This window comes from Notolabrus celidotus, chromosome 10 (assembly GCF_009762535.1).
Source record: "Notolabrus celidotus isolate fNotCel1 chromosome 10, fNotCel1.pri, whole genome shotgun sequence".
Lineage (NCBI taxonomy): Eukaryota > Metazoa > Chordata > Actinopteri > Labriformes > Labridae > Notolabrus > Notolabrus celidotus.
In genome coordinates this window covers 18,336,586-18,354,734 of record NC_048281.1, presented here as the reverse complement: position 1 = coordinate 18,354,734, position 18,149 = coordinate 18,336,586, and the positions used below count along the sequence as shown (strand labels likewise).

Sequence of the window (18,149 nt, the reverse complement as noted above, 5' to 3'; positions counted from 1 at the left end):
CCCCTTTTAGTAGATACATCTCTATGAATCAACATTTTAAAGTTACACTTAAAAAAACTGCTTTTGAAAAACTATGAAAAAGAAGGAGCCTTTCCTTTTTTCCTTAAACAAAAAAAAAGTTGTAAGCACTGATATTTAATTTGTGCTCTGACTCACTCTGCAGTGGCTACCAAGTCTTGGATGAATGTTGCATATTGTATGTGTATGTGCAAATTTGAAGACTGAAGTAACAGTTTGAGTTGTTGAGCTGAAGGCCACAACAAAATATTGTGATGATCTTGCACCTCTTAACCTACCAAAGAAAGCTAACACATACATGATGTTTAATGTTTTTTTCATCACCATCAATAACACAGTCATGTTTGAAGTCTGACACTAATGGAAAGTTATGTAGGTCATCTGATTTCCTCCAACCTGCACCAGGAGGAGGCTATATGTCTTTCCTTTGGTGCTGAAAATCGTATACCCCTTACTCAGTGACATCCCAACGAGGTTTCCATCCAACTGAAACATTTTATTTAACGTGAAATAGGTCCTCTGCAGAGATCCGACCGACATTTTTATACACTCTTCCCACATGAATTTCAATGAACTGCTGCACTTATGAAGTTCAGCTCCACGGCCTCCTTGCTCGAAGAGTGGGCCTAGAAAAACAGGTTGAACAATTAGAGTAATTGTGGAAAAAGACAAATCACAGTGCACTGTAGCAATGACTGAGAAAGACAATTATGAAATGAAACACTCAAAAAAAAAATTGGAGGATCCTTTATGGCTTCGACAACAGCCTCACAATTGGTTTTACTCCCACTGTGCTGTTTGGGCTGTATGACATGTTTCTATTAGTGACCCTGTGCCTCACTCTGAGCTCATTATGCAGCCAGATGGGAACAACAATCACCTCCCCTCCATCATGGCGGCTCTGACAAGGTCCTGACACAGTGCTTGCCTGCAGAAATAACATTCATACTATGTGTAATATGCAGGCCTGCGTTTTTTCAGTCACTTTTTATCAGGGAGATGCAAGGAAGTGATTGCCTTTGTTCAATTAAGTCAATAAGAAACATTGATTTGAAGCTTTTGTCCCATGTGCCCAATACAAATATTGGCCTTTGTGTCATCAAATGTCATCAGTAATGACTCCTGCAGCTTGCTTGCAGTTGACAATATGCTGAACAGATATGTTCCTGCTGAAATGCTGAAATGTGATTGGTCTGTCTGGAATGCACCAAGAGAGGATTATTAGAGTGTCTGGACAAGATGTTGCTATCTCGTTCATAACAGTAAAAGTAGAACTGATTGCTGCAGCTGGTTCACACATGAAGTGGCTGCAAATACTTAATAACAAAAATGTTTGCAGGCCTTAATTTGAAGTAATTAATTAATTTTGCCCTCAAATTCCACCTTTATGTTCTGTCTGTCTGTCTGTGTGAATACTGTCCATAAGGATGCATCAGCATAACTATGAGCAAAATAAGTCCTGCTCTTATTTTAAAATATTCTCTGACTCATTTGGGCTCTGCCTGTAGTTACATTCTTCTGTGACCCTGCCCACTTGAATTATGTCTCAACACAAAGGCTTTTCATGTAATTTGGCCTCAAAACTTTGTGTGACATGAACATCAAGTAACATAGGCCTGCTCTGAATAAAAACATGACTGTATCCAACAGTAATTTACAACTGACTCAGGTTCAGATTAACTCATCCTGCAGGATGTACCTTTCTGCAATAGGCCATTTGTTTAATAGGCTTTGAGTGCCTTTCATTTGAGCTGGTTAGTGTTGGATGTTTCCATGGTTTAGTGCAGGTCCTCTCTTGGTCTCTCAATAGGCCTACAGTCCCTGTATGGACTCAAAAAACCCACTTATCATCTTCCCTGGTGGATTGCTGTTAATCTGTACTCAGCGATGAAAGACACAGAGGATTTGAGGCTACGACAGTTCTGAAGATTAATCTCCATTAGCACATCTTAGGAACAGAAGTCATATTTAAGCCTCATTAAAGAAGAACTCAATTTGTTGTGTTTATTTTTGGAAGAGGCTTCATCCCACTATTGTCACAGCATAGGCCCGCAGGGCTTTGGTTTAATTGTTGAAAAGCAAATGCTGTAGAATTCCCAGTAGGTCTTTAGTGTCTTGCCTTTGTGAAGTTGTTCAAATCAAACAAAATATCTTAATTTGTTTTTTTGTTTTCTTGTCATTGTTTTTTTCCCTTCCTCACTGTGAGATACAAACATTTTCAAACACAACTAATGTGAGCTAAACTGAGAGAGGGCTTGTTTATCATGATACTTTTTTCTCTCTGGATGACATTGAGAGTTTTAACTATCCCCCTAAAAGCTCTTGAAAGTAAGTAAGCTTGTAAATACAAAAGTTACAGGTAGTTTAGTTTGTTAACAGCATTTTAAAATCTTGATACATTTTTTACGCACCAAATGGGAGTGGTCCACAGGTTACGGCATATTTCTGTCTGCTGGTAATGCAACCACCTGAAATGTGTGAAGCAAAATATGTGATTTGAATTGTTATATATAGTACTACTTACATCATAAGCACTTAGTTTGGTCACCCTTAAATGAAAACAGTGTTGCCTCTTTGGAGCAGATTAGTCAATTTTATACAGTTAAGGCGCAGTTTGCTGTTATGCTAGATTTTAACTTTCACATGGTTACTGACTGAGTGAGTATGTTCACTGTGTTGTCTAGACAGGTGGTTGTCAAAGTGGGGGCCTCCAGGGGGCGCTAGGGGGGCCTCAGAAAATTGGAGAAAAGGTAAAAAAAAAAAAATAGAATCTATTTTATTTTATTATTTTTTTATTTTTTTACAACATGTTTGTTAATAATTTCCTATGCTAAACAAAAAAAATAATTATTGAAAAGTGAATAAAAGTAAGAAAATACATTCTTAAATTTGATGTTTCTTTACATATTTTGAAGCATTGTCTGTAGGTTTGCAAATGGGGTCCTGAAGCTAATGCTGTTTGGGGGGCCTTGGCATGGTAAAGTTTGAGAACCCCTGGTCTGGACAGTGTCCTGTGGATGCGGACAATCACGGCTGGAGTGGTTCGTACCTGCCCAACTCGCATGCAGATTTAACTTTGCTGGAAAGAGGGCTTGCAAAGCTGTGAGTAAAAGCAGAAACTGTACTTGTTCTGGTACCATACACTGAAAAGCAAAAATCCAGGGTATTTACCTCATTTAATTTTCAGTTACTGCATGAAAGTTATTGTTATGATAGATTCATCCTGACTGTGGTGCAAAATAGTCCCTTTAAAAAGAAAGCACTCTTTGCAGAGCATGTCCACATAGTGCAGAGCTCACTTTGACAATGTGGCTATCATAAAAGGTAACCCTTTAAAAAGCAGGATTTGTAGTTACTGGGTAACTTTAAGATCAGCTCAAGGTTTTCAGCACTGCAAAGGTTCACTCTCCACACTGGGGTCCATATATTGCAATAGTAACTTCTGAACACCTATTTTCTACAGAACAGGTTGTTAAGGAGAGGAGATTAACCTTAAGATACATCATCCACTACCATTATTTTTAAAAACTAAAAGTGATTCACAAGCTCTTAAATGTTTACTGGCATCATTCCGCAATTTAATCCAAAATTAAATTAGATAAAACAATATTTTTTTCCTATTATCTTCAAATGTTCTTCCTCACTCATTGAGGGTGTAAGCGACGCCCTCTATGGCTGGCCGGCGCCCCTAGCATCTGCCTTTATTGCCTATGCCACGAGCCAGCCCTGATGAAAGATATTGCTCTACTGACATAATCCTACAACCGACAAGAAAAGCACCTTGTTTTGTATGTAATGTAAGCCTTGTACTTTTAAGGTTTGAAAGTAAGCCATCTCACTGCTATTAGGCTAGTTTACTTTCATCATAGTTTTTTGGTCCTTACTGCTGTGTTTGATACTGCGAAACTAGAGCTGAAAAAAACACCCACACCACAAGAATACATCTGAGCAACAAATTAATATAGTGGAATGACCTATTGTAATTATAGTCAGATCTACTGTGCACTAATAATGATGAAGTTTAATTATAAGCCTGATGTTGTACAGTCACACAGACTCTTTCTACTGCTGATTCTTCCCCTGAATTCAACAGCGATAACTGTTAATATTTTATTGTTTCATGAATGGACTTTTTCATATTTTTGTGATATCATAGTTTTGTCTCCATTTTTGAAATATGCTGTTCTGCTGACAGCACATTTGTTCATGTCAGCAAATGGTCTGTGCTGCTTACACTGCCCTTCATATGTGAAAAAGCTGACAGAAACCCAGGGTTGACTTACTGGCTCAATAACTAGCTTTGTGTGTCCAAATTTACCTTGGGTATTTTGAAGTTGCTTCGTAGTAGCTTCAGGGCTCTCTGCTCCATTTTTGCATTTATGTGTTCAGTCTGTTGTCATTTTGTACACCTCCCAATCTAATAACTAGGATACCCCTCAGCAATTCAGCCTTCAATTCATAAAAGTGTGATCCTATACATTTTTCTAACCATGAGAAAACATACCGTAAAAATGAAATTGATCAGGTAGGCAATATTTAATTGCAACATTCGGAGAGGCACATCATGTTTGACATACAGTATATGTATGAAAATCAGTGGATTATTCCAGTTTGATACTTTTTTTCCAAGAGGGCACTGTTGCCTTAACATTGAACCACCCCTCCACAAAATCACACACCTAACACACTCAAATACACACAAAACACACACACACAAGCACACGCATACACACGCACACATGCACTGCTCTGCAAGTTTTTTAATAGCTGGAGAGCCATGTGATTTCAGTATGCTGGTTGCATGCTTATCAGCTCTTCCAGGCCTAAAACTTATCCCGTAAGCAGTACAGCAATTGAATTCAAAAATAGCTGAATTTTCCATTGGCATATTTGTTAAAAGTCATGGTGTATTATGTCAAATTTCTGTCACAATGAAAGAATTAGAAACACTATATTTAATCTTTCTTTTTATCAGGCTGTTTTTAGGAATGACAGCTATGCTTTGGAGAGATATGGAGCTCCATTTTATTAAACACAGACACTGTTCAGACCTGTTAGCATTTCTCTCTCAGCCAACTTCCAATATTTCCTTTGTATCATGACAACCGTGACCATGTGCAGCTCTGTGCTTTAATACAAAATGAGCAGTCCAACTGAGAGATGGTTTGTTCTCTTTTGGCTGCATTAATGGAGAATTTATACAGAGTGAAGGGGAAATAGTGAGAGCCAAAGGGGGTTGAGAGGGAGTGTAGACAGGCAGTCAGTCTGTGTGTCTCACACACAGACAGACTGACATGGTGATTGACTGTAGTCTGTATAAAAAAAAACAGGAGGGAGCGTTCTTCTCTCTTTCCGTGATAGGCAGCTCTGCCAGTGACAGAGGAAGCCAGTGTGGAGGAAGTCATCTGCATCTAAATAAAGACCGCCAATGGCTTTGTCAGAGTCCATTAAGCAAATTGCCATATTTGATAAATGCATCTAGCAAGTCCCCTTTTTTTTCACCCCTTCGTAGAAATAAGCCTGAAGCAAAAAGTGCCTTTTGTTTGCTTTTTTAAATGGGAAGAACTAGCAGTGAGACGTGAAAAAAGATTCCGTTGAAAAATCATTTTGATGCAAATTATTACTGATTTGTTCATTGTATGATGCATGAGGTGGGTCGCCTCCTATCACCTGCACAATGAAGGAAAAATACTCACGGCTGTATAGACCTGTTTTGAGTGAAATGTGGAATTGCATGATTACTTTTTTATGGATTGATGGTTCTATTATTGTCATCATTTATTCCATTGTTAACGTTTTATTGTTTGATTTTCACAAGTGGCAAAGTTTCCACTGATTGCTACCCAGGTTAGTGAGTGTTGGTCTTACCTTAACAAGGCAGCCAATTTTGTGCTGTTTCAACCCTTAATTAAAGTGCTGTGACTGTCTGGCATCATTAGAGGCAGGTCTCTGTTATCTGTCAAAGCTGAAACAGGTCCAGGTTAATGGCTGGGCTGGCTCAGTCCATTTATTCAGCCCTGCTGCTTCGAGAGAGGCTCATTTCCCGAATCTTCTGCTCACTTGCTCTTTTTATTCAGTATAAGCTGGTAGGAAGTCTGAAAGCAAAAAACACAATAATTTACGTCCATCAGGCCTTCAAAAAAGGTCAGATTTTCCTTCCATGAGTAATACATTACTAACAATCCTCTATGTGCATCACAAACCTTGACATTGTGAAATGAGTGATATGTGTAAGGTTGATATGATCACTCATATGATCACCCAATCATCAATGAGTGTGTGGGGAAAAAAATCAATTTAACCCTCCTGTTATGTTTGTTTCTTTGGAACAGCAATAATGTTCCTGGGTCAATTTGACCTGGGGCATATTCAATTATTCAAAAGTTTCAGAACCCCAAAAAATCCCAATACACATTTTTTTAAATCTAATTTTTAACTCCATTACTAACCATTTAAATCAAGATTTAGTCCATTCTTTAATTTTCATAGATCATGGTTCAATGAGGATAACTCACTCGTTTTACATTAAAATTCATGTTAAAACTTTTTTTAATGTACATTGGAAAGCCCTTAATATAAATACAATAGTTTTACATGACATTGACTTTTGTTTATTTTATTTTTAGATTTCTTTTTTATGAAGTGATGTTGTTAGATTAACATGACACACCTCTTCTGTCACATGCTGCCCAAATTTTTATGCTGCATTTAGCTGGTTTGGCATATGTTGCCTAAAATAGACTTATAAAGGGTCAATTTGACCCGCAACATAACAGGAGGGTTAATTCAATTAAGGCAACTTTATTAATCTCTCTAGGAGCATTTCGTATTGAGCAGCTTGTACATAAAAAAACAACATAGATAAAACACAGTGACATAAGGACAACAAATAATTATACATAAGAGCTAAAATATGACGTTAAGTCTAGAATGAACTCTGGCATCAAACAGACTGAAGGCAGAATGGATTAATAAAAAGATCAGTCTAATAAGAGATAAAACAGTCAATCTGGTAAAAAGATAAGAAGTCCATAAAAATATCTAAATAACCTCAAAGGAGCATTTAACAGTGTCATTGCAGAGGGGATGAACAATTTAGAATAGCAGTTAGCTTCCCAGTAGGTAACACTAAAAGAACAAAGAAGGTTGATCAGCAGCTTTTATTTATTTATAGATACCTGTTATGCACGGTGAGGGATTTTGAACTGGTTATGAAACAGATTGAAGTGAATGCTAAAGTCTCTATATGACTCACAGAGCAAACCAGACTGTTAGTGTGAAGATTCACTAAAGCTACAATACGTTTTAACCTGCTAATGCTATCAATGGGTGGGATTCCAAAGAAACGATTCACAGTACAGACTGGACAACTTTTTGTACACATTTCCCTTGGCAAGTTCACACAGTGAATTGAACGTTAAATAGAACAAGATAAAGTTTTTTGTTCAATACAATACAACTTCCTGCTCTTGAGGAGTGCAGACGCTTTTTTGCTTGCTCTTGCTTATGCTTGCATTCTTTTCATTTTAACTCTTTTTTCTTCACTGAGAGACTACAAGCAGTCACTCCAGGATACTTAGAAACCACTGGGACTATAATTTACTGTCGACAAAGTAAACAACTGCCTTATCTCGACATTTTATCGAAACTGCAAACGTGGCCTACTGATCGGCAAAAGCCTGTTAGCAGCTAAGCTAACTGGAACCAAAATGCCTCCTTTCACTGTGGACGATTTTCAGAAGATCCTTCAGAAAATTGCTGTGCTGGAAACAAAGATGCATCGGATAGAAGTGAATGTGGAAGTGAATGGACTATGCGGGAATGACACCACTCTTCCATGGGGTCAGAGCAGCAGACATGTACCTGCTAACACACGGCTAGTTAGCCCAAACAATGACACTCCAAAACAGGAGGACTGTGCAGTCGGGACCAGCTGGAACACTCTTGGCGCTAGGCCTAAAGATAAAACGTTTCCCACGGACATGAGAGAACGGATAACAGGCAGAGCCAAGCGCCCTGAGATTTCTGATGCGACTGGCTGGCCTGCACTCTCATCCAGAAGGAGTGCCGCCTCAACCCCCCTACCAAGGAGGAAACAGCCATGGACAGCAGTAAAAAGTACTAGTAAGAGCAAACCTGTAGAAGAAACAAAGATACATTTAGAGAACAGATTTGCACCACTTTCACAAGATCCTGACTCTCCATCCCAGGACCTGAGAAACCCTGTGTCCTCGAAGACCAAGGGAAGGTACGAGACCAAATCTATAAGCAAAAGGCCGCAGAGGGAGCTGACGACTGGGCCTGAAACACTGATCGTGGGCGATGGTGCCGTGAAAGAGGTCAGTAGCCTCTGTGGCAAGAGAAACACCAAAGTCCTCTGCTTCACCAACGATTCGGTCTCTGACATTTCAGACAAAATTCTGGACATTGTTGCTGACCACACAACGGTGAAATCACTCATTCTTCACACTGGGGCCTTGGATGTTGTGAAGCAACAATCTGAGGTATTGAAACAAGATTTTACTGATCTGCTGCGCAAAGTCAGATCTGTTGATACTGTGGTGTTTATCAGTGGCCCTCTACCGACTGTCCGAAGAGGGGACGAGAGATTCAGCAGGCTGTTGATTTTGAACAAATGGCTCAAAGCTACATGTGCTGCTCAATCAGTGAACTTTATTGACAATTTTAATATTTTCTGGGAACGCAGACACCTTTTTAAGGCAGATGGATTTTGCCTCAACAAGTCAGGAGTAAGATTGTTCACTTCCAACCTATTTTACTCTGTGTATCACACACCAGCTTCCCTGGCCAAGGACAAGAGACAAGACAAAACAAAACAGAAGATAAGACCACATTCTGGAGGAAAACGACTGAGATCGCTGAGCCAGGAGGAGTCTTCATCGCCGCCACCTTCACCCCCCCAAGAGGAGCGTCCTCCAGTGCCGCCAACTTCAACCCCCCAACGAGAGGAGCGTCCTAGATTGCGGCCATCTTCACCCCCCCAACAAGAGGAGTGGCCTCCACTGCGGCCATCTTCCACCCCCCAACAAGAGGAGTGGCCTCCACTGCGGCCATCTTCACCCCCCCAACAAGAGGAGTGGCCTCCACTGCGGCCATCTTCCACCCCCCAACAAGAGGAGTGGCCTCCACTCCCAACAGGAGGAGATTTCTATTCTTCACCACCCCAAACACCAGCCAACTCCCCGCCCTCTCCAGTCACTCTCTCTCCCTCCTCCCCCCTCCTGGATTTTACGGATGAGATGAAAAAGCTTGTCAATGTTGGAATCAAGCTTACACCCCGTCCAAATCCCATATTCTCTCCCCTAAATCTACCCCATCGCCCAGCCCCCAGCCCACCACCGTGCCCGAAACCACCATCACAGAAACTTCACAAAGCCCCTTCACCTCCTCAGAATCATCATCATCATAACAATTCTAACTGATATGGGCCGGGTCCAGGCTTCAAAGCTGATATCATTAATATTTTCAACCAGGAAAAGCCGGGGCCCTGTGGAATTCAGGTAGCCTCCTCAATTCCTCTGTTGACAGGAAATAGAAAAAGGGTAAATCTGCTAAGAAACAGAAGATACTCGACTAAATCTGCCAACTTATTAAATTTAGCTCCACTTCCTCGTCAGCCACAAACAGCTGTAAAAAATAACACAACTGGTTTTAACTCACTAAACTTAGCTTTATTAAATATCAGGTCTCTGGGAGGCAAATCTTTTTTAATAAATGATTTTATTATTAAACACAATCTTAATTTTATGTTTTTAACAGAGACTTGGTTAGACCAAGATAACAGTGCAGCTGTACACATTGAATCATGCCCTCCAAACTTCTCTTTTGTGAGTGAGACTAGAACGCATAAAAAAGGAGGAGGTGTTAGTATAATTTTTAATGAGTTATTCAAATGCAAGCAGGTGTTTTATGGAAATTTCACTTCTTTTGAATATGTGGCTCTTCAGTTAAATACATCCTCTCGGTCTATATTTCTTAATATTTACAGACCACCTAAATACTGTACTGATTTCTTTGATAACCTTGTTGAACTACTGTCTCTTATCTGCACTGACTTTGATTCTGTTTTAATTGTTGGTGATTTTAACATCCATGTTGACAAACCTGAGGACAGAGTGACTGAAGAACTGTGTTATGTCCTTGACAACTTTGGACTCACTCAGCATGTGACGCAGCCCACACACAACAGGGGCCACATCCTAGACTTGGTTATCTCCAAGGGTCTAAACATTTCCAAGGTTCTTGTATCTGATGTTGCTCTCTCTGATCACTGCTGTGTTTTCTTTGAAAGTGATTTATCTGTGAACACTAATGTTCAAACTGAGGTTATCTCAAAACGTTACATTACTGAAAGTACCAGTGATATATTTATTCAGGCTTTCTCTTCCATAACCCCCCTCTCTAGGTTCTCTGCAAATGAACTTGTAGAAGATTTCACTTTAAAAATTACAAACATTATTGATTCCATTGCACCAACTAAATTAAAAGTGGTCTCCAATAAGAAAAAATCGCCTTGGAGGAATACCATGCAGGTCAAACATGAAAAAAAAGAATGTCGAAAAGCTGAGCGCAGGTGGCGTAAAACAAAGCTTCAGGTTCATTATGACATTTATAAAGAAAGACTTCACATGTTTAATCTAGAACTGAAAAAGTCAAGGCAGACCTTCTTCTCAGACATTATCTCCAAAAACAAAGATAATGCACGCGCCCTGTTTGCTACAGTCGACAGGCTAACAAACCCCCCTGTGCCAGTGGCCTCTGAACACTTATCTACCAAGGCCTGCAATGAATTTGCATTCTTCTTCACTGCCAAAATTCAGAAAATCAGACAAGCAGTCAGCACTACTGTACGAGGTACTGGGAATGTGTTATCTGTGTGTCCACCAAAAAACAACTCAATCACTATGACACAATTTAATCCAATAAATTACAAAAACCTACAAGATATAATACAGCATTTGAAATCCTCATCCTGCTGCCTTGACATTCTACCATCACCATTTTTCAAAAAGGTTTCAGACTGCATGACCTCGGATCTGCTTCAAATTGTCAACATGTCTCTTCTTACAGGTGTCTTCCCCCAGGCCATGAAAACAGCAGTAATTAAACCCCTCCTGAAGAAGAACAATTTAGATGCATCAGAAATGAACAACTATAGGCCGATATCAAACCTCCCTTTTTTAAGTAAAATTATTGAAAAAGCTGTTTTTCAACAACTGAACAATTATCTAATGATAAATGACTGTTTTGATGTCTTCCAATCAGGATTCCGATCACATCACAGCACAGAGACCGCTCTAGTCAAGGTCCTCAATGATATTCATTTAAACACAGACAACGGCAAAATCTCAGTTTTGGTATCACTTGATCTTAGTGCTGCTTTTGACACAGTTGACCACAAGATACTACTGGACAGACTTGAAAACTGGGTGGGAATCTCTGGTGCAGTACTAAATTGGCTTAAGTCCTATTTAAATGACCGGGACTATTTTGTGTCTATAGGTAAATACACATCTGAGCGGATGAAAATCGTATGTGGAGTACCTCAAGGATCCATTCTGGGGCCTCTACTATTCAACATCTACATGCTCCCCTTAGGTCAGATAATAAGAAACAACCAAATAAAATACCATAGCTATGCAGATGACACACACATTTACATCACCATATCACCAGGGGATTATAGTCCCATACAAACACTGAGTAAATGCATTGAACAAATCAATGACTGGACGAGCCAGAACTTTCTTCAGTTAAACAAAGAAAAAACTGAAATGATTGTTTTTGGAGCCAAGGAAGAAAGGTTAAAGGTTACTGCTCAGCTCCAATCTGCAATGATGAAATGTTCAAACCAAGCCAGAAACCTTGGTGTAGTCATAGACTCAGACCTTAATTTCAGCAGCCACATTAAGACAATTACAAAGTCAGCCTACTATCACCTTAAGAATATATCAAGGATTAAAGGACTTATGTCTCAGCAGGATGCAGAAAAACTCGTCCATGCATTTATCTTTAGCAGACTAGACTACTGTAACGGGGTCTTTACAGGACTCCCTAAAAAGTCCATCAGACGGCTGCAGCTCATACAGAATGCTGCTGCTCGAGTCCTAACAAGGACCAAAAAAGTAGACCACATTACTCCAGTTCTTAGATCTCTACACTGGCTTCCTGTCTGTCAGAGAATAGACTTTAAAATCCTGCTGATGGTTTATAAAGCACTGAATGGTTTAGGCCCAAAATACATTGCTGATCTGCTACTACTTTATGAACCACCTCGACCTCTGAGGTCATCAGGTACTGGTCTGCTTTCAGTTCCTAGAGTCAGAACGAAACATGGTGAAGCAGCGTTTAGTCATTATGCACCACATATCTGGAACAAGCTCCCTGAAAGCTGTAGGTCTGCTCAAACTCTCACCTCTTTTAAATCAAAGATTAAGACTTTTTTATTTACCTCTGCCTTCCTATCTTAGATTATTTTAACTCACTTTAAACTAACATTTTAATGTAATTTTTAATATATTTCTAATTTTCCTTTTCTTTTCTGTTTTATCATATTTGTCATTTTAATTATGTTCTTTTATGCTTGTCTGAATGTCTCCAATGCTTTTAATGTGTTAATGTAAAGCACATTGAGTTGCCCTCGTGTATGAAATGCGCTATACAAATAAAGCTGCCTTGCCTTGCCTTGCCTTACAGGACAGGAGGAATAACAAGATGAGTTATACCACTTTGTCCACAAGGTTCACCAACATCATCACAAAATGAGAAATCATCACAGTTGCTTTTTTTCTTAAGTAAATGTGGAACATTTGACAGTTCTAGACATGTTTTTTCTTTAACCTCATATAAAACTGTCTCAAACGTATCTAAATAAATTTATAAATAAACTTTATTATTATTATTATTATTATTATAAAGATGTAAGGGTTTGGACTGCTGACCAGATAAATCAAGACATTGGAAACATCATTTTGGATTTTTGAAAATGTGGTTTTGGATTAAAAAAGGTATTCGCTCTATGTAAAATATATCTTTTGATTACATAAACTAAACATAAGTAGATTAAGCCTTCATATCTGACTCTTCTTTGCACACAGGGTTATCATCACTGTACATTCTCTCTATTTCATACCCTGAACTTTGGCACACCCTGTCGGCAATATCTTGCACCTTCCTGTACAAGATGTATTTTTTTTTCATTGCATTAAGAACAATAAATGCTTGGCATATATGACTGATAAAATGACTTTACATTCTAATTCATTCTGCCCTTTACTTGTTCTCCTTTTTAGTTAAGCTCTGTCTTATGTGTATTGTTGCACTGGAACATTGAGGCTATTCTTTGCGTGCAAAAACCTACTACTGGCACTACACCCAGTTGTAGTTGTCATTCTGATACTGATACAAGGAGAAGGCACAGAAAAAGGGTGCTTGTTATTCCTGCAGACTTGTTGTTAGGGTTAAAGCTAATTAACGGCTTTATCTGAGAAAAACAAACACGGGCACAGTGAAGGCGTGATGCTGAGCTGAGGCTCCCATTGTTAGCACCTTAAGCCACAAACTTAAAGTTAGCTTTGCTCTTCTCACCCCCAAAGCTGTCATCAACACCCTGTTCACAGACACAAAAACACCATCAGGACCTCCAGGAGATTGGCCAGCCTGTTATCTGTGATGCGCCTTCAATACTGATGATTCAAAGTGATACCTTGTCCTAGTTGGAGAACAAAAAGCCCCCAGGCAGCAGTGTTGGAAGGGGAGAAGAAAAAATTAGAAGTCAAATCAGACCTATTAAGTGGATTAGGAGTTATCTGCAGCACTGCGTGTAATTGGTTTTGTGTTATCGTTGTAACGTCAGATAGGTGCTAATTGAAAAGACGGTTTGTTAGTGGGTAGACAGTCTTCGGAGGGTTGGGTTGTGGTTTAAAGGTCTTGTTTCAGATAGCCTCCCAAATGATTATAGATAATAGACTGCTTCTACTGATGCTTGCGGTTCTCTCCGATGTGATTCCCCTGACAGTTTTCAGCTGATTTCATCCTCCTCTGCCAACAGTCTTAGGAGAATAGAATGTAGTGGTAGTAATACGTTTCGTACGGAAGTTTGGATTTTATTTGTAGTGTCATACTCCTCAGACTTAAGGGCTCTCGCAATAGCGTCACTCTCGTGTACTTGACAAAAGCAATCTGTCTGAGGGCATCGTGAGTCATGAAGCAAAACAAGCAAATACTGCAGTCCCCCCAATTTATTTTGTGGGTCTTTCAGTTGATCTGGCAGCTCTAACAAAGCTTTGTTAGAGAAATTCCTGTATTACCTTTAGTGGTTGTGTCTGTTGTTTGAAAGGTTTCGTAATCCAACCATAGTATCTGGAAAATAACTCCACATTTATGCAGATTAAAGACTCCAGACACTGTAATGAGGCTGCCAGGTTGTTTGGTTTTTGGTGTATTGGTTTTTCATGGCAGCAGTTGATTGAGTACCGCCAGACCTATCTGCATGACCAGCCCAAGAGAAAAGATGACAAATGAATCTTTCTGAAACTCTAAGTACATAATCCTAAAATCTCAGTCCAGACAAAGCTGCCTACGACAATCGTGAGTTGTGAGACAAACAAAACATCTGTGGAGGCTGCAAGAGCTTCTGCATTGTCGAGACGCAGAAAAAAAAACAGCTCCCTGATACTTTGAAAAAAACAGACACTCTACAGTCTGACGCATTGATAGAGTGCCTTGACAATATTTCTGAGGGTTAGTAACCTCATGTCAAAGCTTCTGATAGGAGCAGCGTGTTCTCAGAGTGCTGCAGATGGCTCAAAATGAGTATGGAGCTGTGATCTTTGGCATCTAAATGCAGAGAGCTGAGGTACTGAACTCTACCTCTGTTTTTCATCTCCTACATCCGCAAATATCCGGTGACTGCTCTTTCTGTAACAGTGAGGGAAAAGTGCATAGCAGCAGGAACAATCTCTATCCTTCCATGACAAGCAACACTGACAAGATCTTTAAAAAACAGAACTTTTAGTGGGCCTGTGTTCACTTTATGCAAGAGGGCTAAACTTAGAATGCTAGTGTTACTTCTGCTGCGTTATTCAGTGTTGATGGGGGCAGATGGGGTGCCTGCAGTCTGGCTGTGAGGAGAAGAAATGCCAAAGAAGCTCGTGCATCTGCTGCTGATGCATGCAGCTAGCTAGCATGCATTATTCAAAGAATGAATGCAGTAAAGATGATGTGCCTGACTCACTCTACTAAAGGATGGACTGCCACCATGTCCTCAGACAGCAAGCGGTTTCCCCCAACACTGCTCTCATGCTTTCCTAATCAGCAAAACAAAAGCTCTCATTGAAGGTATTAAAAACATTGGTGTTGCTAAATTCCACCAGCACGTCAGTACAATGTATTCCCTTAAAAGGCACCCACAAAAACCTCCAAAGCAAACAAACACACTGCAAAACATCTTTGTGGTGCTATTATTTCTTTCTGAAAAAGTGGTGCAGCCTTCTCTTGTTTGCCTTACAATGGAGAGGATCTATTCACACTCTTTAGTAGATATCAGCTGACATTTAAGGCGTATATGGAAATAATAGTTGATTGAATTAGCCTTGTGTGTGAAGTGAATAAGAATTGATTGTCACATTCACTTTCATTCTGCTGGCTATGCTTTCATCCCCAAATAGTGTTAGCAGCAGACTTGCATCTGTAGGCTGAGCTAATCTTCTTTGCCTCAGCGCTGAAAGGTATCCCCCGCTCTGTGGTGTTAACACTCACAAAGCATGATGGTATAAATGGTGACATCCCAAAATGGTGGATTTGGATTGCTAGGAATTGAAATATGCATTTAAGATCCCTCATTGCTCTCCTATTCACCTTTACAGAACCAAGCAACACACCGTTTCTAGTATAAGATGTCTGACTGCAGATTAAGCTCATGAAGCTAGATACTTGTCTCAAGCTGTTTGTACTTCAAGTGAACAAGCTGCTTGACAGGTGCTGCTAATCTTAAGTACAAAATGCATTGCATGCCTGCCAACCTGCCTCTGTGTGTTTTTTTTTTTTTTTTTTTAAATGTGGGGGGCTTTTTTATTGATACGACAGCTGAAGTAGTACTTAAGATGTAGGGAGTAAAGAGTGGAGCAAGATATGCATTAAAGGGTCATTGCTGGGAGATGATCCAGCAACGGCAGGGATGAGGACTATAGCCTCTGCACATGGGGCGCGCGCTTAAACTGCTCGGTCAACTGTGTAGCACTGCTTTGTGAATCTGTTGTTAGAAAGAATGAACAACACTGCCAGATAAGTAGATATGTGAAGAACCTGACCCAGTAAACAGTACATTAACTTAAAAAGTCAAACACTTGACTTAAGTAAATATTATTGCAACCACAATGAATAAATCAGAGACAAAATCACAGAGGTGGATACAGGATGTGAGTCAGTGAGAAGTCCAAAATGCCTTTTGTTTTTTTACTCTGAAGCTAGGCAGTAGTTCATAGGTAGTCAGCCTGAAAGAGGCAAAACAAAAATCCTGGCAGGAGACAAACAAAAAAAACCAGCACAGACAAAAACAGAGAGGCAAACACTAAGTAATTGGTGGAAAAGGATAAAGGGAAAAATGTGAACATAAAAAATCTCACTAAGGAGCAGGGAAATCAAAGGGCTATATGAACAGGGTTTACTAGTGACAAAATCAGGGGTAGCTGATTAGTAAGCACAGGTGTTAATAATCAAATAAGCAGGAGCCAAGGGCAGGAACTGAAATGATAAGAGCGGTTTCTTCTTTATATTGACAGTGTGCAAACACTTGATGGACAGTTCATGATCATTTAGAATTTGAAGGCTGACATTTTTACAACCAGAAGTATTTTTTCTGAACAAAATCAAGTGTGATGCTAGTTTATAAACCTCACATGGTGAATTGTATGCTCAATTAACTATAAATAAGTATTTTCAGTCAGAGCCTACTGCTGCCTTCACATGGTGTCGTGTTTACCATGTTCACAAGTAAAGATCAATTGCTGTGTTCATGACATCAGAAGTCAAAATTTACTGTGAAAGCTTGACAAGTTGTGACGTGTCTGATTACACTTTCAGTTTCACATAAATACATTGAGTTACTATGTAACAAACAGGGACTGTAGTTAGAAGAGATAAATTAGTTAATGTTAGCAAAGCACAGCTTGTACAATGTAGTTGATCAACGTTATCCATGTACAGGACTGAAAGGAGCTAAGGCAACTGTTAATCTAGTTCAGGGGTTCCCCTGGTGGGTCGCGAGACACAAACGTGAGATATCTCCCAGAATATTTTCTAAAAAAGTTATCTATAAATAGTACATTTTACCCATCATAGTAAAAAATATTGACAAAAATAGTAGCTAACCTTGAAATAAAATGTTCATATAGGTAGGCTAAGTTTCTGCAGACCAGTTAAATGAAGCCACATTAAATCACTTTGAGGGACAGTGGGGGTCGCGAGTCTTTGGCACGCCGCGGGCTGAAAAGTTTGGGAATCCCTGATCTAGATTATTAACTTTTTTGTCTTATCTTTTGTTCCTGAGTGTGGTGTTTCAGCACAAAGAAAATTATTTAATTTTAGCATTTCCACGTAAAAAGCAAGGAAGACAACGATTGATCTTTTGGCGTCCATGTCCCCTAGCAATGGTGTTCCTATTCGGTTACTACTTGAACGTCAAGCCTTTCATGCACATGACTTCACAACTTTGGAAGTTCAATTTGAAGGCAGTATATGAAGCAATTTAAAGTATTGTAAGTTCTAGGTACTGTCAGTTTTAAAGATTTTTTTTTGCACACATTACCTTTGAAAGAGAAAAGTTTAAAAGTATCTAACTAAAAAGCCCATACCTATACGATATATTATAATTAAAGGGACTCTTTCAATGTTTCATTTCAATAACTCCCATTTGTCAAAAATGTCAGAGCAACAAGTTGTGGACATGGTATTGGCCTTGTTATTACCTTAGGAATCTAATTTCTGTAGTTGTATGTTAATGCAGGAGACACAAATAAGTCTTGTTTCTGTCCACCTGATAGATCAAGTCCAAGTCAGTTGACTGAACAGTAAAAGTCCAGATCAAACTGCACAGTAAAGGGAGGAACAAC

General features: G+C 39.4%; 1 long non-coding RNA gene across 1 annotated transcript; it reads right to left on the bottom strand.

Annotated features, from left to right (window-relative positions):
• Positions 1-472: 472 nt before the first annotated feature.
• Positions 473-6,107, bottom strand: LOC117819858. The gene is made up of 3 exons (XR_004632647.1): positions 5,887-6,107; positions 2,430-2,486; positions 473-644 (listed from the first exon to the last, which is right to left on the bottom strand). It is a non-coding gene; the product is annotated as an uncharacterized LOC117819858 (long non-coding RNA).
• Between the last annotated feature and the right edge of the window lie 12,042 nt (positions 6,108-18,149).